The sequence below is a fragment of the Rana temporaria genome, chromosome 11, assembly GCF_905171775.1.
Source record: "Rana temporaria chromosome 11, aRanTem1.1, whole genome shotgun sequence".
NCBI classification, from domain to species: Eukaryota; Metazoa; Chordata; class Amphibia; order Anura; family Ranidae; genus Rana; species Rana temporaria.
This window is the reverse complement of record NC_053499.1, coordinates 120,460,575-120,480,051: the sequence shown is the minus strand read 5'-3', so window position 1 is coordinate 120,480,051 and position 19,477 is coordinate 120,460,575. Positions and strand designations below refer to the sequence as shown.

Sequence of the window (19,477 nt, the reverse complement as noted above, 5' to 3'; positions counted from 1 at the left end):
TACTGAAAAAAGCTGAAGATCAACTTTTTGAATATTAGGCAAAATCAAACAGGCAATTCTATGGCTGCAGTGTACGTAACAGGGATGAAAACCACAGACATGTCTTGGATGGAGTGACTTCATATTACAGCCGCCACTCAGCCAGTGAGGTCATCTCCACTGCCAATACAAATACCATCAAGTCGATCAACCTTGTGGCAGGGCTACTTCTACATCATGGACTAGAGACCTTGTCACACAACAAACCTCAAAATAGAACACTAACCAATTGTACCACACATGTCTGGTACCCAATAGGGAAAAAATGTTTAAACTTACACCAATTACATTTTACTAGCCTTGCCATCAGGTGTTGCTCAGAGACAAAAGCTGTCCTCAAAGAATTCTCAGAACAGGTCTGTGATAAGTCTCATCATTGACACAAGACAAGGACTGCACCCTCCACATCCAGCCATGTGCTCAGTAAGCAAGGGAAAGCATGGCAGAGACTCACACCCAGCCACCAAGAAAAAGCCCAACAGTAATAAGACAAAGGGTGAAAGGCCATGAGCTTAGAAATTCTCACATGAGCCCAGTGAAACCCCCACCAGATTTTTATTTAAATCATGCATTCACTTTAGCTTCTTCCCATTAGTGACCAGGGAGAAATAGAACAAGCAGATTGCTTCTCAGAAACAGTTGCTCTAGTTTTGATAACCTACCACCAGTATCTTTCTCCTGGAACGCAATGCTTTGTGAATGGAGGCAAAGAATGACAGTACACATTGCATGCTGAAGACTAGTCTAGAATAGCCCATGAGTGGTGGGATAGTCACAGGCAGGCCCATTGTGGACAGATACATCAGCCCATTAATTTAAATGGTCTGCTATACCAAGGAGAATTACAGAAAAGCTCCAAGCCTCTTAAAAATGCACTGCATGAAACCAGTACTGCACCACCATACAAAGTCACATCGCACAAACACTAAGGTGATGCTGCATGAGGGCACCATTAACGGACAAGGTGCAGAATGTTTTGGGATCATGCACACATTCCCCTAAGCCACAGCTCCTAGGTGTCCAGCATTATAGATGACTGGTTACAATAAGAACATGAGTCACACATCACTACAGGTCATCGCTCTGATTCTCATCTAAACTTTTATCTCCCCCTTCCTCCTACCACACTGGATCCCATCTCCCTCCCACTCTGGAAGCTCTGCAGAGGAGACAGCTGACATCAGCTGGGAAATGAATGGGGAGATGTCACCCATAGAGTTCCTATGCGCTTGTCAGCTACCTCCTCTGCAGCTGCCTCCACAACAAAGCCTGCATCAAAAGCCATGTATAGCAATTTTACAGGGTTAGATAGGTTAGTCTGTAGATGTGTTGGGTGAACTACTTTAAAGTGGCAATAAAATGCTTTTAAGAAAGTCAGTCACTTACCTGCTCTGTGCAGGGTAGCCCCAATCCTCTTCAGGTCCCCTGCTAGCACTCAGGGTCCCTCCCTCATGGCAAGTGCTGTGGCTCAACCCCACCCCCTCTTATTGGCAGGTGCCAATGGCTCCTACAGCTGTCTGTCAACAAGGAGTCCTTAGAGAGCCAAAGGCTTTTGTGCCCATTGCTGGATTGTGATGTGTTCAAGTATTTGGGAGGGCCTGCTGCAGGGAATTACTTTGATGCATGAAGGTAAAAAAACCAAAAAAAAAAAACCTGAATCTTTAAACACTGAAGGATGAATTTACAAAAGACAATCTTAAAGAGCACAGCGTTGGAAGCTACTATATCACAGCCTAAACCAAACATCAAGCCATCGCCCAGATGCGGGCCCATCACTGTCTAGATTTTCACCCAATCTCAGCAGAGCCAGTACTGTAGATTCCCCCATAAATTCTGCCACCAACTATAAACATGTGTAGAGCTCTTCAAGCAAATCAATGCCCCATTTCACCTTTTAGTTTAACCCCATCTCAGCAGAGCTAGTACTGTGAACCCCTCCATCAATTCTGCCACCAACTACAAACCTTTAGAACTCCTCAAGCAAATTTATGCCCCATTTTACCTTTACAGTACTAGCCCAATAAGTGTTCCCCTTTCTCTGGTAGTACCAGCGTAGACTCAAATGGCTTGGTACTTAAATGAAGATTGGCCTTATCCTTAACCACTTGCTTACTGGGCACATATACCCCCTTCCTGCCCAGGCAAAATTTCAGCTTCCGGCACTGCGTCGCTTTAACCGACGTGGCTGCCAAACAAAAATGACGTCCTTTACCACAAATGGAGCTTTCTTTTGGTGGTATTTGATCACCTGTGCGTTTATTTTTTGCGCTATAAACAAAAAAAAAAGTGTCAATTTGAAAGCAACACAATATTTTTTTACTTTTTGCTATAATAAATATCCCATTTAAATAAATCTCAGTTTAGGCCGATACGTATTGTACATTTTTTTGCTAAAAAAAAAAAAAATAGTAATAACCGTATAGCGACTGGTTTGCACAAAAGTTATAGCGCCTACAAAATAGGGGACATTTTTTTTTTTTTTACTAGGAATGGCGGCGATCTGCGATTTTTTATTGGGACTGCGACATAGCGGACACATTTTTGGGACCACATTTATACAGTGAACAGTGCTATAAACATGCAATAACTGTATAAATGTGACTGGCAGGGAAGGGGTTAACACCAGGGGGCGAGGAAGGGGTTAAATGTGTAGCCTAGTGAGTGATTCTAACTGTAGGGGGAGGGGACTGACCGATCTGTGTCCCTATGTACAAGGGACACAGCATCAGTCTCCTATCCTTGACAGGACGTGGCTCTCTGTGTTTACACACAGAGATCCACGGTCCTGCTCAGTTACTAAGCAATCGAGGGTGCCTAGCGGCCATCGTGGCCGCCGGGCATGCGCATCGTGTTCCCAGTAACGCGACCGGCGCGCGCCCCCTAGCGGCTTTAAAAGACGAGGATGTCATATGACGTCCTGTCAGAATAACTGAGCTACCTTGCCGCCAATTGACGGCAGCTGGTAGTATAGCGATTAAGGACTAGTTGCATATTGTACAGCCAGGTGAATCCATTTAATTAAATGAGCGACTCATTACCTTTTCAGTTGTCAGAAGTTTTTCGGGTTATTGGAGATTTTTAACATTCTTAACAATCTTAAATACCCATGTTGTACTTTATTATTTAAGTGCCCTCTTGACTAGAATTGAGCAGTTTTCATGTAGGTTTACAAGTAAAGTTTGAGAAAAAAAAATCCACACCCAATTGTTATTAAAACATTTTTATTTAACTACATTATTGTAAACCGAAGCCCATCTTTTCCCAACTATGTTAGGGGCACGGTGCCAAGGATGCACTACAAAGAATCTGGAGGTTTGAGCTGATGAAATTTCTAAACACCACTGTTGGGCAAGATTGGTCTTAGGCTGGAAAGGTTAGTGCAGGGCTTTTGTAATTTATTGAAGGTCTTCACAATGCTCCTCTGAACCTACAAAAAAAATACCTAAAAAATAAAAAAACGTTACAAATCTTGGATGCTTAAACAGTACTTAGCATTTCTTTATAAGTCAATCCCCTCAGACTGTTCTATCAGGAACAGGTTATCCATCTTCTCCAGCTGACTACACCAGTGGGTTCACCTTTTCAGGCTCTGGTGGAGATCAGATGGTCGGACATGTGAAGGTTTCATCCTTGGGGATCAATCAAATACAAAGCCCTTGCTGCCATCATCCTCCACAGTAATCATTTTTTGCTTAGAATAAAGATAAATTCTCACAATTATGGTGCAACATCTTTCATATTATAGAAAAAAAAGTGCCAACATTACGATTGAATTCATTAAAGTGTATTTTTTCCCCCAGAAATTGGATTTAAAAGACAACTATGCAAATAGTGTGACATTCTATCCTCTAGGGCAGGGGTGTCAAACTCCATTTTATCATGGGCCACATGAGCATTATTGATTGACCTCAAAAGGGCCAGTTGTATCTGTAAGATTAGATGTCCAGTGCAATCCCCTTACATTAGATGTCAAGAGCCAACCCACCATCAGAAGTGGAGTCCCCCACTCTCCCTTAACACAGTTGCACCCCCCTTTTTACTGCTGCTAGGAAGATGCGTTTTGCTTTCAAGCAATGCATTCAAGGGTATGGAGTAGGCCCAGAGCTCTCATGCAGCAGGTTCAAGGGCCACATGAAATGGCTTGGAGGGCCGGATTCAGCCCGCGGGCCTTGTTTGACACCTGTGCTCTAGGGTCTCTGCTTTAAAAAGGATGTTTGGGATTTAAATTCTTTAGCCCCAAAAAAAGCTGAGTTAGGCTTACCGGTAACTCCTTTTCTGAGAGTCTTCCAGGACAGCCCATGAGACCTAGGGCTCCTCCTACCAGGACAGGAAACACGTTAACCCCCACCAGATAAAAGGGCGGTCCTCCAGGCCCCATGCCAGTCTTCGAGAACCGTAGGACTACCCTGAAAAACATATGCATTAATAACACATAACTTCCATACAACAAAACCGGGTGGGAATCCGGCTGTCCTGGAAGACTCTCAGAAAAGGAGTTACCGGTAAGCCTAACTCAGCTTTTCTCTCAAGCGTCTTCCAGGACAGCCCATGAGACGATGAGCCAGAACTTACCAGTCTAGGGTGGGACAACTGCCTGAAGGACCTTTCGACCAAACGCCTGATCTTGAGCTGATAGCAGATCCAGGCGATAATGCTTAATAAAGGTCGAGTAACTGGACCATGTGGCAGCTTTACAGATTTGTTCCGGTGAAGCACCAGCCCTCTCAGCCCAAGACGCAGCCAAAGCCCTTGTTGAATGCGCTGTAACAAAAGGTGTGGGAACTTCTCTGATTTTATAGGATTCTGAGATTGCCTGCTTGATCCATCTAGCCAATGTGGCTTTAGATGCACCTTTACCTTTGTGTGTACCTGAAAATAGTACAAATAAAGCGTCTGTCTTCCTGAAGGTCTTGGTGACCTCTAAATATGCAAGAAGGGTTCTTCTTACATCCAAAAAACTAAATTTCTTTTCCTGATCACCCTGTGGTGAACTACAAAAGGATGGCAGTACAATGTCCTGTGATCTGTGAAATGTACTAGCTACCTTAGGCAAAAAACCTGGATCAGTTTTTAATACAACTCGATCCTCTAGAATCGTGAGGAAAGGCTCCCTCACTGATAAGGCCTGTAACTCGCTTACTCTACGAGCTGAGGTAATGGCTACTAAAAAAATTGTTTTTAAGGTAAGTAGCTTAACAGAAATATCCTCTAAAGGTTCAAAAGGAAACTCTACCAGAGTTTGAAGTACCAGGGACAGGTCCCAAGTTGGACAACTTCTTACCACTACCGGCCTGGCCCTTGAAATGGATTTAAAGAATCTAGCTACCGTGGGATTTTCCAAAAGAGAAAACTGGAGGAAAACGCTGATAGCTGCCGCCTGTACCTTCAAGGTACTAACTGAAAGACCCTTGTCGACACCCTCTTGAAAAAAAAGAGATTTTTAATACAGCTTACCTGTAAAATCTTTTTCTTGGAGTACATCACGGGACACAGAGCGGCATTCATTACTATATGGGTTATATGGAGTACCTTCAGGTGTAGACACTGGCAATCTCAAACAGGAAATGCCCCTCCCTATATAACCCCCTCCCATAGGAGGAGTACCTCAGTTTTGTAGCAAGCAGTATGCCTCCCAAAATGGTCCTCAAAAAAGAGGGGTGGGAGCTCTGTGTCCCGTGATGTACTCCAAGAAAAAGATTTTACAGGTAAGCTGTATTAAAAATCTCTTTTTCTTTATCGTACATCACGGGACACAGAGCGGCATTCATTACTATATGGGATGTCCCAAAGCAATGCTTACAATGAGGGGAGGGAGAACATCTCCAAGACAAAAGGATTTAATTTAGAGATATACTCAAATCATAATAAATCCAACTTAGTTGAGAAAAATAAAATTTTTAAATTTAACTCGAACAAGAGGAGCCCCCGGAATCCGAGGGTCTCAAACTGCAGCCTGCAGCACTGCCTGCCCGAAGGCAGTATCAGTATTCCTTCTTACGTCCAACTGTAGAATTTTGTAAACGTGTGGACAGAAGACCAGGTTGCCGCCTTGCAAACTTGAGCCATAGAGATCTGGTGGTGTGCTGCCCAGGAGGCGCCCATGGCTCTAGTAGAATGAGCCTTTAATGATACTGGAGGAGGCAACCCTTTCAAGCCGTAGGCCTGAGTGATTAATTGCTTAATCCACCTAGAAATGGTGGACTTTGCAGCTGCCTGCCCCTTCTTGGGCCCATCCGGTAGAATGAACAGCACATCTGTCTTCCGGATCTTCTTTGTAGCTTTAAGATAGGCCTTCATGGCCCTGACAATATCCAAGGTATGCAGCAACCCTTCCTTTCTGGAAGTAGGTTTAGGGAAGAAGGATGGTAATACCAAATCCTGGTTCAAATGAAAACTGGATATGACCTTCGGAAGGAAGGAAGGATGAGGGCGGAGAACGACCCTGTCCTTATGAAAAACAAGATATGGTTCCTTACAGGATAAGGCTGCCAGCTCCGAAACTCTTCTTGCGGAAACTATGGCAACCAAAAATACTAACTTCCTTGTCAGTAGAACCAAAGGAATATCAGCCAACGGCTCAAACGGTTGTTTCTGTAAACTTGACAGAACAAGATTTAAATCCCACGGACAAAGCGGGGATTTAACTGGAGGTCTAATACGTAAGACCCCTTGAAGGAAGGTCTTAACCAGCGAGTGGGTGGCCAGCGGCCGCTGAAACCACACTGACAGAGCAGAAATCTGTCCTTTGATTGTGCTTAATGCCAATCCTTTATCCACTCCTAGCTGGAGAAAACTTAATACTCTATCGATGGTAAATTTGCGAGAAAGCCATCGCTTGGACTCACACCAGCCTACATAGGCCTTCCAGACCCTGTAATAAATCACCCTAGAGACCGGTTTCCTGGCTCTGATTAGGGTAGAGATTACTTTCTGAGACAGACCTCTACCCCTGAGAATCAGGGATTCAGCTTCCAGGCCGTCAAATTTAGATGCCGTAAGGCAGGGTGGAGGATCGGACCTTGCGATAGCAGGTCTGGCCGTAGAGGAAGAGTCCAAGGGTCTCCCACTACCATCCTTAAGATTAGTGAGTACCATGCCCTTCTGGGCCATGCTGGAGCTACCAGGATGACTGGTATGTGCTCCACCCGGATCCTGCGCAGCAGGCGGGGTAGTAACTGGAGCGGGGGAAGCGCATAAAGAAGTTTGAACTGATGCCAAGGGCAAACCAACGCATCGGTTCCGCAGGCCATCGGATCCCTTGAGCGGGACATGAACCTGTCTAGTTTCTTGTTGAGTCTCGATGCCATGATATCCACGTCCGGCACTCCCCATCTTTGGCAGAGTGCTTGAAAGACTAGTGGATGCAGAGACCATTCCCCCGGCCATAGAGTCTGGCGGCTTAAGAAGTCCGCCTGAAAGTTGTCCACTCCTGGAATGAATATTGCCGATATGCAGGGCACATGAGCCTCTGCCCATAGAAGAATCAAGCTCACCTCTCTGAGCGGCTTGACTCCTGGTTCCCCCTTGGTGATTTATGTGTGCCACGGCCGTGGCATTGTCTGATTGAATTCTCACCGGGAACCCCTGCAATTTTGACGTCCAAGCCCTGAGGGCTAGTCGAGCAGCTCTGAGCTCCAAGATGTTGATGGGCAACTGCTTCTCTGGCTTTGCCCAAGTACCTTGGCGAGTGCAACCATCCAAAATTGCTCCCCAGCCCGTCAGGCTGGCGTCTGTGGTCACTATCTTCCAAGCCACTGGGCTGAAAGACCTCCCCTTCAGTAGATTCTGAGGGTCTAACCACCAACACAGACTTTGTCGGACTCTTGATGAGAGCGGCAACGGGATATCCAAGGCCTGTGGCCTTCTGCTCCATGCTGACAGGATGGCTGCCTGTAGGATGCGAGTGTGGCTCTGGGCGTATGGTACCGCCTCGAATGTGGCCACCATCTTGCCTAGTAACCTCATACATAGGCGAATAGTCGGTTCTTTCTTGCTTAGAACCAGTAGGATTAATTCCTTGATGGCTTTTACCTTCCTCAGAGGTAGGAACACTCCTTGTTGTTCTGTGTCTAATCTCATGCCGAGATATTCCAACTGCTTTGTGGGCTGGAAAGCTGACTTTTCTCGATTTAGGACCCAGCCGAACCTCTCGAGGTATTGGACCGTGAGGGCCACTGCTCGCTCCAAGCCGGGAGACGAGTGATCTATGACTAGGAGGTCGTCCAGGTATGCTAGGATCGTGACCCCTTGGATCCTTAGTTTGGCTAGGATTGGAGCTAGGACCTTCGTGAACACCCGGGGGGCCGTAGCCAACCCGAAGGGAAGCGCCACGAATTGGAAGTGACGCGAAGCCACCATGAAGCGTAGATATCTTTGATGTGGCTGATAAATTGGAACATGAAGGTAGGCATCCTTTATGTCTATGGACGCCATGAAGTCGTCCTTCTGGAGTGTGGCAGCTGCTGACCGCACGGATTCCATCCGAAATGAGCGGATCTTTAGATATGCATTTACCATCTTTAGGTCCAAAATTGGCCTGACATCTCCATTGGATTTTGGGATGATGAATAGGTTGGAGTAGAAACCCAGCCCCTGTTCCAGGACTGGTACCTCTACTATTACTTCCTGGGAAAGTAGATGATCTAATGCCGATCTTAATGCGGCTCCCTTTTCCGGATCGTTTGGAATCCTCGACTTCTGGAAATGAGGAGGAGGAAACCTTAGGAAATCTAATTTGTAGCCTGTGGCCACGGAAGACCGTACCCACTCGTCGGGAATGCTGGCTTCCCAAATCTCTGAAAAGAGTCGCAGCCTTCCCCCCACCTTCGTGGGTGGGGGCGCCCCTTCATAAGGTTGGCTTGGGGGCTGGTTTTGCTGGTTTGCGAAACCACTGCCTTTTGCCTCTAACAGCCTGTCCTTGTGATCTGCTGTTGAAGCCGAAGTTTGCTTTTGCAGGAGGCCGTCGATACTGCTTGGCATTAGAGGGCCCCTGCCCAGGGGAATACTGTCGTTTAAACGCAGGTCCCTGAACCTTCTTCTTAGTTGGCAAGAGAGTACTCTTGCCGTTTGAAATGGTCTGAATGTATTTATCTAGGTCTTCTCCGAAGAGTCGTCCTCCATGGAAGGGGAACCCTACCAGGAGCTTCTTGCATGGGGGCTCAGCCTCCCAGCTTTTTAACCATAAGAGTCTTCTCATATGGATAAGGGATAACGATAAACGTGACGCTTGCTGGATAGAATCCTTGATTGCGTCTACCGTAAAACATATGGCCTTAGGGACATCCGAAAATTTTTCTGCCTGCTGGGCCGGAATAAGTTTAAGCATCTGCTTAAATTGATCCGATAATGCTTGAGCGACCCCAATCGCAGCCACAGCTGGCTGTACTACTGCCCCTGCAGTAGTGAAGGAGTTCTTAAGTAGTGCTTCCAAGCGCTTATCAACTGGATCCTTGAACACCTGTATGTTTTCTACAGGGCATGTTAACGATCTGTTAACACATGAGATGGCTGCGTCCACTGCAGGAGTAGCCCATCTTTTGGAAAAATTTTCTTCCATAGGATATAGGACAGAGAACCTTTTAGGTGGTAAGAAGATCTTATCTGGCTTGTTCCAATCTTGGAACAAAATTCCCTCTAATAGAGGATGGATCAGAAACACAGCATTGCTTTGAGGCGCCCTCAGTGAGCCCAAAGCTGAAACCGTCGATACCTGGAGATCTGGTACTGGCAAGTTGAATGTCCTATGGACCAAGTCCGACAATCCTTGAATCCACCAGCTCTCCCTCAGGGAGACTGCCCCAGACTCCTCTGTATCCGGGTCTTCGATCCCTGAACCTACTTGGTCCGTGTCCAAGAGGTCGTCCAATTCCCCTGAGGAAAGGACCTCCTCTTCTGAGGGTCCGCGCTCGGGCGACGGAGATCTATTCCGCTTACTGCCCCGCATAGCTGCGGATATCATTTTTCCCATGCTTTTCTGCATCTCTTTTAAAGAGGTGAGTAATACCTCCTCCGTGACCATCTTAGGGTTGGACTGACCCGCGTCAGCTCCAGCCCCAGATCCCGATGGCCCCAAGGCTCCCTGTAGGGAAAACAGCGGCATACCATGGTACAATACCGAAGTACACCTGCTACCTATTGGTATTTGGAACTATAAAAGTTAATTGTCCAAACACCTGTTTGGGGGATAAAAAAAAAATGCTTCCTCTCCCCTAGATGACTTTTTTTTTTTTTTTTTTTTTCGTTTTTGTTTCAAATCCAGGAAAGAAAAAACATTCTGTCCCCCTGAGTAGTATTGCAAAGAAAAACTATGAGATGGAAAAGAAACAGCCTATTTCTAGGCTTGACAAAACAGTCCTCTGAAGACTGCAATATCCTTTCTGGCCACTGTGTGTCCTCGGCGCCCCGTGCTGCCGCTCTGGTCTTTCTCCTCAGTTCCAAAGTATTGATGGAACAAACAAGGAAGGGCCGCCCCTTCCTTTAAGCCACTGACCCGCCCTTCCCCCCCCAGCAATCTCAAACAGGAAATGCCCCTCCCGACAGGGGGAGGGGGGGGGGGGGGGGGGGGATTTTGGGAGGAAGGGACCTCTCTGTTCCAGCAAACTGCAGCCTGGAACACACGAGGAGGTCAGCGTTTTGCCTGCTTGCAGGCTCTGAGGAGGAAGACTGAATGGAGCATCGCCTGGAGGCCTGCAGGTAAGCAAAGCTCTCTGACACACACATATATTTTTATATAACACAGGCCCCACTCAATGCTTTTCCAACACTACAAGGGAGGTCACATCTTATGGGGAATAATACATAGAGAGCCATCCTATCTTTATGATATGTGACTAGTTTGCCAGATGCAGTGCATAACTTTAGGCATGTCCCCTGTGACCCCCCAGAAAAAAACCTGCTAAGAACCAAGTTCCGCAAGTTTTCCCCTCACTTACCTGCTCCATGCCGCAGGACTTTGCCAAGCAAGAGGCCCAATCTTCCCCCATCTCCGTGGGGATGTCTAGACCTTCAGGCCCTGGGTTCCTATGAAGGATCCACTGTCCTGGGCCCATATAGCACCCTGGCAACAGAAAACTTTAGGTACCCAAAGGTTTCTAAGTTCTGGGCCCAGGGTCCAGCTCTCTAAAAAGAAAAGCATTATGGGCTATACCCCAAGGGTTTGGGGTCCGGTTACTGACCACTTTAGCGCTGAGGCTTTTTTGGACAGAACCGGTAGCTCACCTAATCCCAAGGATGCGGAGGCAAGCTAAACCATGACTAACACCTAAGACACTGGCGTAAAAACTGAGGTACTCCTCCTATGGGAGGGGGTTATATAGGGAGGGGCATTTCCTGTTTGAGATTGCCAGTGTCTACACCTGAAGGTACTCCATATAACCCATATAGTAATGAATGCCGCTCTGTGTCCCGTGATGTACGATAAAGAAATTCCAAAATAGAAGGAACATCATGCGTTGATCTTTGGTTTTCAGACAACCATGAATTAAACTTTTTCCAAACTTTGGAATAAATGGCTCTAGTGACTGGTTTTCTGCAATTTACCAAGGTTTTAATCACCTTGTCCGAAAACCCCTGAGCCTTCAGTATCTTCTCTTCAGATACCAAGCTGTTAAGCTTAATGAAACCACCTGTGGGTGTGACACTGGACCCTGCGACAGCAAGTCCTCTCTGTTCTGAAGTCTCAGTGGAGGCTCCGAGACCAGAGACTGTAGCAGGGAAAACCATGGCCTCTTGGGCCAGAAGGGGGCGATCAAAATAAGGTCTGTCTCTTCTAGGAGAAACTTCCGGAGTACTTCCGGAATGAGTCTGATCGGCGGAAAGGCATAGCAAAGGTCGAAGGGCCATGGATTTGCTAGGGCATCTATCCCCAGAGATCGATCCCCTGGGTTTAGAGAAAAGAACTCCTCTGTCTTGCTGTTTTCCTGATTCGCGAACAAATCTGCTTCGGGATAACCCCATTTGTTGGTGACCTCCGCAAAGACTTCTGGATGAAGTGACCAATTGTCTCGCTCCACCCTGTGGCGACTGAGGTAGTCTGCCAGACTGTTTTGTGTCCCCTTCAGGTGCACTGCTGAAATTGAGCCTAGATTTACTTCTGCCCAGGACAACATTTCTTGTGCTATTCCTTGAAGAATTCGACTCCTCGTGCCTCCTTGTTTGTTGAGGTACGCCACTGTCGCAATGTTGTCTGACAGAATCTGGAGATTGTGACCCCTGATCTCCGATTGAAAGGCTTGCAGGGCTCTGTGAACCGCTAGGAGTTCCCTCTGGTTCGATGAAGCTCTTGCTTCCTTCAAGGACCATTTTCCCTGTGCGACCTGATCTTTGAGGTGGGCTCCCCATCCCCAGGCGCTTGCATCTGTCGTGATCCTCTTGGATATCGAGATGGACCATGGCAGGCCTTTTGTTAGGTGCAGATTCTTTCTCCACCACCACAAACTTCTCTTTACCTTGGTAGGTAACCAAACTTTTGACTCTAGGGACCTGGCGTCCCCATCCCAATTTTCCAGAAGGAATCTCTGCAATGGTCTCTGATGGAACCTTGCCCATGGTACCGCAGGGAAACACGAGGTCATGAGACCTACCGTCCTTGAAATTTCCCTCAGCGAGACCAACTGATTGGTCTGTAAGGCTGACACTGCTTGCACCATCTTGGAGACCTTTTCTTCTGGGAGAAAAACTTTTTGGACTACTGAGCAAAAGTCGTAACCCAGGTACTTCACCCTCTGGGCTGGAACTAGGGAAGATTTTTCCCTGTTTATCAGCCAGCCCAGGGACTGAAGAAAGTCTAGCACAGTCTGGAGATCTGCTAGTAATTTTTGGTGAGATTCTGCCACTATTAATAGGTCGTCCAGGTAAGGGATGATAGTTATCGCCTTTAACCTTAGTGGAGCCAGCGCCTCCCCCAATACCTTTGTGAAGATACGAGGGGATGAGGACAGACCGAAGGGGAGGGCCTGAAATTGAAACTGTCTGATTTCCGTTCCCATTTTTACCGCTATTCTCAGGAATTTCTGGAAAGCTGGGTGGATCGGGACATGTAGGTAAGCATCCCTTAGATCCAATGTGGCCATAAAACAGTTTGGGTAAAGCAGATTCTTGATAGAGAACACTGTCTCCATCCTGAAGTGCTTGTACCTGATCGATCGATTTAGAGATCGAAGGTTCAGAATGAGCCGATACTTCCCTGACGGCTTTCTGATGACAAAAATGTGGGAATAAAACCCTTTGTTCTGATCTGACCGGGGAACAGGAATCAGGACTTTTTGGTCTAACAGTTCTCCTACTTGGAGACCCAGAGCTCTTGCTTTCTCCCGATCTTTGGGAGGAGAGGTGATCAAAAGACGTTCTGGTGGCTGGCAGGAAAACTCTAGTCTGTACCCATTTGCCACCAGATCCAGGATGAAGGGACTTGAGGTGACAGCTGCCCATTGTGGGAGAAAGGCCTTCAATCTTCCCCCCACTGGCAGAAGCTGGTCATTGTGGTTTGGCGGGTTGCTGAGGTGTGTTAAATAAAACACCTCCTCTACCTTTGCCTTTGTATCCGGTCCAATGTTTCTTGGGCCTATTGTCCTTTTCTTTAGGACCCTGTTGCCATGGCAGGCCTTTGTTTTGGCCACGAAAAATTTTTCTTCCAGTCTGTTTTTTCTTTTCTGGAAAGGCCTTTTTCCTATCGGCCGTACGTTCCAGAGCTTCCTGCAGACCTGGGCCAAAAAGATGCTCCCCTGTCAGCGGCAGCGCACATAATCTTAATTTAGATGCTGCATCCCCAGACCATGTTTTAAGCCAAACACTTCTTCTGGCTGAGTTCACCAAAGCTGAAGTCCTGGCTGTCATCCTTACTGATTCTGCCGAAGAATCAGCCAAAAACCCCACAGCACTAAACAGGAGAGGAAAGGATTTTAAAATCTCTTCCCTAGAAGTACCTGCCAAAAGATGGGTTTGGATTTGTGTAAGCCATTCCTCCAAAATTCCTGGCTACACAAGTGGAAGCTAAAGCTGGTTTGAGATTCCCCATAGTTGAATCCCAAGCTCTATGAAGAAGGACGTCACATTTTTTGTCCATAGGATCCTTAAGCGTACCCATGTCATCAAACGCCAGGTCCGAATTTTTTGAAACCTTTGAAAGAGGAGCATCTAACTTAGGGTTTTTGTTCCACGGTAGCGCTGCGTCCTCATCAAATGGAAACCGTCTTTTTAGGTTACCAGAAAAGAAAGGTTTTCTCTCTGGATTCTCCCACTCCAGTTTGATCGTATCAAGGAGGGAATCGTGCACTGGAAAGTTTTTACTTCTCTTTTTGTGCAACCCTTTGTACATAAGGTCATGTTTGGACATTTGTACCTCCTCCTCCTCCTCCATTTCAAGGGTAGTATAGATGGCTTTTAACAAGTTATCCACATCTTCTAAAGACAGTTTAAACCTTGAGCCCTTAGAGGATACTCTATCCCTAGTCTCTGTATCTGACCCTGAGTCTTCCTGAGAAGAATGGGTAGATTTGGCTTCAGCCTCAGAGTCTTCACTCTCTACGCTCACCTGTGGGGTGCTAGCAACTGAAGCCTTTTTTGAAGATGTACCCTGTTGGGGAGCCTGCATTTTGTCAATTAGATTTCTAAATGAACCAAAAGTAGAAACAAGCTCATCCCTGACCGAAGTCAACATTTTTTGACATGAGGTCACTGGGTCATCCTTCACTAAAGCATCTATACATGTGCGACAAACTGCTTTGTTCCAAGTGGAGCTCAGTTTGTTACCGCACACTTTCTCTTATGTGGCTGCGCTTGGGATTTTTCCTGGGTCTTGCCCTGGAAGACATAAAATAAATAACCCCCATAAGTAACAAACCACAATAAATACTCCATCACCACGTGCAGGAGAAGGGAAAGTGTGTCCCCTAACACCAAATCCTATGATTGGGAGGGGGGGGGGAAGAACACTCATCAGGATAGCAAAAAAAGTCCATACTTAGAGCTTACCTGAGAGGTGCTGGTGTTGGAGGCTGCATCTGCCTGAGAAGGAACTGCAGGAGAATCCATGCCGCCCGACTGGTATTCTAACAGCCTGTGCTGCTTCTACCAGCGATCACCAGCCAGCCATTTAAAGCTACTTTTTCGCGCCGTTTTGGAGACTGGAACCGCGTCTCCGGCGCCCGATGATGACGTCATATGACCCGGAAGCGACCCCTCCGGATCTTCCTGTGGGCCAGCTTGGAGCGCAGAAGCCCCGCCCCTCCAGCGCCAGTGACTTCCTGGAATCCTAGCACGAGACAGCCATGCTGTGTGCGGGACCCGTCACCACCAAACGGCTGCAGCGTTTGCCAAGACGCTAGGGACCCGACGCCATCCCGGTCTTGGCCCTCTCCAGGCACAGAAAAAAAGAGCCGCAGATTACCACCTCTCCAGTGGACACTGCACATGGCACGGAGGTTAGTTTAAAAATGAGCACATACCCCATAACAGCCGTTAGAGCCTCTGCTCATGAGACCTAGGGGACCAGGTTCCTTGAAACATGTTACCCCCCGTCCGGAGGAAACACTAATACTGGCATGGGGCCTGGAGGACCGCCCTTTTATCTGGTGGGGGTTAACGTGTTTCCTGTCCTGGTAGGAGGAGCCCTAGGTCTCATGGGCTGTCCTGGAAGACGCTTGAGAGAAAATAAGTTTTACTTAAAGACCAACAAGTATTAGAAAAAAGGTCTTTAAGTGGTTAAGCCAACTTCCTTTTACAGACAATGGGTCATAAGGTTTCTCTTCATCTCCAGCTATGGATGTGGTGATAAACTTGGTCTGTTTATGTTGACAGTTGTGAGCAGAAAACTCTGAATTAGGAAAATGTGTCAAGATTGTGGTGGGGTAGAAGTAGTTTATTCAACAATCGTGCAGCTCTAACAGCTCCCCACCAAAAAAAATGAAAATTCAGTGTTTCATTTGAGACACAAGCATGTTGCACATAGGCTAGGATAAATCTTTAAAAATAAGTTTTAAAGGTAGGTTTTTTATCGTCATGCATAAAGAAAAAGCCTCCTGTGTGTAGGAGCCTCCCCAGCACTTAATATTTAAAGGAGCTGTAAATAAAAAAGTTATGCTGAAATGACTGTTTACAGGGTAGAGACATAATGGTCGATTCCTTTTAAAAGATATTAAAAATAGATAAAAATCAATCATATAATGTACCTGTAGTTTCTAGTTTCGTTTTTGCATGTTGTTTCCTGCCTCTCTGCTGTACAGAGCCAATAGAGGGCAGTGATGGTTTGGAAAACGAAACTGATTGGTGCTGAGGTGTTTTAGACACACAGTAATCACATCTCCTTGATTAGTGACCACAGAGAGAAAGCTCCCAGCACTGTGGTTATCAGGAAACAGACAAACAGGAAGTGTGGAGATCAGAGAAGAATTACAGCAACTTGAGAGCAAAAACGAACAATGAGGACATGAAAACAGCACTGCATTAAGGTAAAGGAAGCTATTAAGATAAAAAAAAAATCCTTTACAAACCCTTTAAGTGAGCTTATCTGTCCACAAGTCCCTTGGCCATCTGAGATTTCGGATTTGCTGACACAACAGCACCATTGGCTCCCACTGTTAGAGTTAGCCAATCAAGAGAGAAGTGGGGCTGAACAGCTAAATGTTAAAATGGACACAACTGCATCATAACAAGCGGCTTGCTGTGGGGGCACTCAACGGGGAGACGGCCAGGATCAGTGAAGGGGGACCTGAGAAGATCACTTTAAGGCTCAGTTCACATATGCAAATCGGACGAGTTTTAAATACCATGTGAAACAGACCTGTTTGCAATAAAGCTGGTAGTTCACATATGTCCAGGACAGCTGCAGTTTATTTTTGAAAATACTGCAAGATTTTTTTTGGGTTAGGTGTGAATTAAAGTAAAAACATGCACCTGAACCAGTGAACAAAGGCTGAACTCAATTTAAAAAAGTGACTGCAACTGCAGTTGGCATGTGTGAACTCAGTTTAACACTTGCAACTATTGTTACTGGTAGGGATCTCCCAAATGTATCGTTACATTTGCATATGGTGCAATTAGGCAGAACCGTGTAAATGTAATCTAGTTTTCAAGTCTTACCTTAAAACCAATTTTCCTCCAGTTGAAAGCTGAAAAACAAAGTGAAATATGTAAAGACACACGTCGTTGCAAAAACCAGTCTGATTCTACAGCTAAAGAGGATCTCTTCAGTATAGCGACGATCCTTGTCACAGCCAACACAAGGCCAGCTCAGGGTATAGTGGATTATTCATCATTGTGTCCCCCACAAGCATTATGAATAAACTGTTGGGAGCATGTTAATTTTTTTGCCCTATTCACATATTTAAGTTGCATAGCTTCTTACAGGAGTCATCTCCAGTTCTGGCCATCCCCATGTAGGTCAGACATCTGCAACATCAAGCAACCAAGAACACAAAGCCAACATTTTTTAAAACCGTCAGTTATAATAAGGTCTCATCAGAATTCAGACGAACGAGATTCCAAGAGATAAATCATCATCAGTTTTAGGAAAGTTTATACACTAGCTTATCTACACTGTCATGAGCAAAGCCTTCATACAACTACCGGCTATGCAATTGTGTCATTAACCTCCACCAGTTTATGTACTTTTATACAAGCATTTAGCTGATCCCCTTACCTGAGGCAGTTGGACCCGCTGCTACACAAGAACATTAACTAGGATTGTAGGCAACACTGAAGCCCCATTCTATAAATGGGTTGCATTGATCACTGGGAAGCAGTGGTAGTATCTAAGCAAGTTACAGCGGCTCTACAAAGTTGCAGATAATTGTTCAGATGTGCAGTCAAGTATTGCAATTAATGTCTACTTCTCAGGTTACCTAGTTTTACAATCAATTGGAAGTTTTTTTTTTACTATCACTTCACTTACCATTCATTTCCTTCAAGGAGGAGATTGATTTGCCAATTTTCTGAGAACCTGCAACCAAAAAAATATATATATATTTAGTTCAACTTAAAAAAAAAAAAAAAAAATGAAGAAACCCACATCTCTACTGCTCAGGAGTTAAGCGTTTCATTATTTTTCAAAGTGAGCTAGTATGACTCATCACTGCAGTGACCCCCAACTCCACCTGACCCCCCAAAACAGAATTTTACTTACCCCTATAGGGTGGAGAAGTTTCATTTTCTGAAAAGAGAAAGACATCTTCAGGACAGGGAAAGGATTTCAGAGGACCTCTTTAAATAGACAAACTCAGAAAATATTTCTCAGTCACAATATACCACTCAGTCACTAAATATCAGACTGGGGCGGTAAAATGTCATCACAAAATTCTAAACATGCAATATTTGTACCTGGAGCAAGGTTACTCAACTCACCTGTATATAAAACCCAGTTGGTATCGCCATTCAGAGTGCCAGGTATACCTACAGGGAAATTTGACTGTCAGAATCTCCCAGCAAGTGTACATATGTAAAGCAGTTTAGAGCCTACATTTCAGAGAACATCCCTTAATGTGGACAATCAGAACAAACCACTCAGTCACCAAACATCAGACTGGGGCGGTATAAAGTCATCATAAAGTCAATTATGCTCACTATCACATTTCTGCTAAAGTAATTTTAATTAGCTGTGTAGCTTCAAGGATAAGCCAACTCCATAAGCTTTCAGCATTTTGTTTGCATTTATGAGCAACTCAAAAATGCAGCTTTAGGATCAAAGTAACAATGAGGTAAAATACGGCATTTACCCGTCTCGTACCATCATCTGATCAGGGCTTTGGTGACTCTCTGTCATAAGACGCGTGTCGTGGATATACATAGATTTCATCCCTTCAGACCAGAATCATTTTAAAAACATGCAGCAGACAGTGCTTACCTTGATTTATCCCACTGAAAATCTTGTTTCATATGTTCCATCGTGTATAACCTGTGAACACAGGGCCATTAGCTTTGTAATAGCATCAACAAGTTAGCATTTTAACCTACACTCAGAACTCCACCATGCTAGGAATATTCTTCAGAATATTTCAGACGAACGAGACTTGCAAGTCATCATTTGAAACAAGACTGAACATACAAGCCTAGGGCAAGGTTTGGCAAGTTTCCATACATGGCAAATAGAATTTGCAGTACTAAACCAAGTATAACGGCCAGAGCTAAAGTATACATATTTATAACACCAATAGGGGCAAAAGTGGAGCTTCCTACCAAACATTAAATGGACATCTATAAAAAAAAATGGTCCTATTCAAGAGCCCGTTACCGCTTTAGACCCATCTGGAAATATTGGTCAAATCAAACTTTTTCCACCAAAATAATTTCATGGCAGAAAGCTCCTGTTGAACTGACCCATAACCTGGTTTTCTGAACAAAGACTCACTTCAGGTTATGGTTTTGCCATAGTGAAGATTTTTTTGAAATGCTTTAAAGCAATTGCAAAGCCTGAAATTCTCTTCAAGGTATGTTCTATTTATCTGAT

General features: G+C 45.4%; 5 non-coding genes across 5 annotated transcripts; all 5 read right to left on the bottom strand.

Annotated features, from left to right (window-relative positions):
* Positions 1–3,549: 3,549 nt before the first annotated feature.
* LOC120918110 lies at positions 3,550–3,675 on the bottom strand. The gene has a single exon (XR_005744319.1). It is a non-coding gene; the product is annotated as a small nucleolar RNA SNORD22 (small nucleolar RNA).
* Positions 3,676–17,468: 13,793 nt separating this feature from the next.
* On the bottom strand, positions 17,469–17,539 carry LOC120918077. The gene has a single exon (XR_005744288.1). It is a non-coding gene; the product is annotated as a small nucleolar RNA SNORD30 (small nucleolar RNA).
* A 510-nt stretch (positions 17,540–18,049) lies between these two features.
* Positions 18,050–18,112, bottom strand: LOC120918066. The gene has a single exon (XR_005744279.1). It is a non-coding gene; the product is annotated as a small nucleolar RNA SNORD29 (small nucleolar RNA).
* A 150-nt stretch (positions 18,113–18,262) lies between these two features.
* On the bottom strand, positions 18,263–18,330 carry LOC120918099. Its single transcript, XR_005744309.1, has one exon. It is a non-coding gene; the product is annotated as a small nucleolar RNA SNORD31 (small nucleolar RNA).
* Positions 18,331–18,514: 184 nt separating this feature from the next.
* Positions 18,515–18,583, bottom strand: LOC120918087. Its single transcript, XR_005744298.1, has one exon. It is a non-coding gene; the product is annotated as a small nucleolar RNA SNORD31 (small nucleolar RNA).
* Positions 18,584–19,477: the final 894 nt, after the last annotated feature.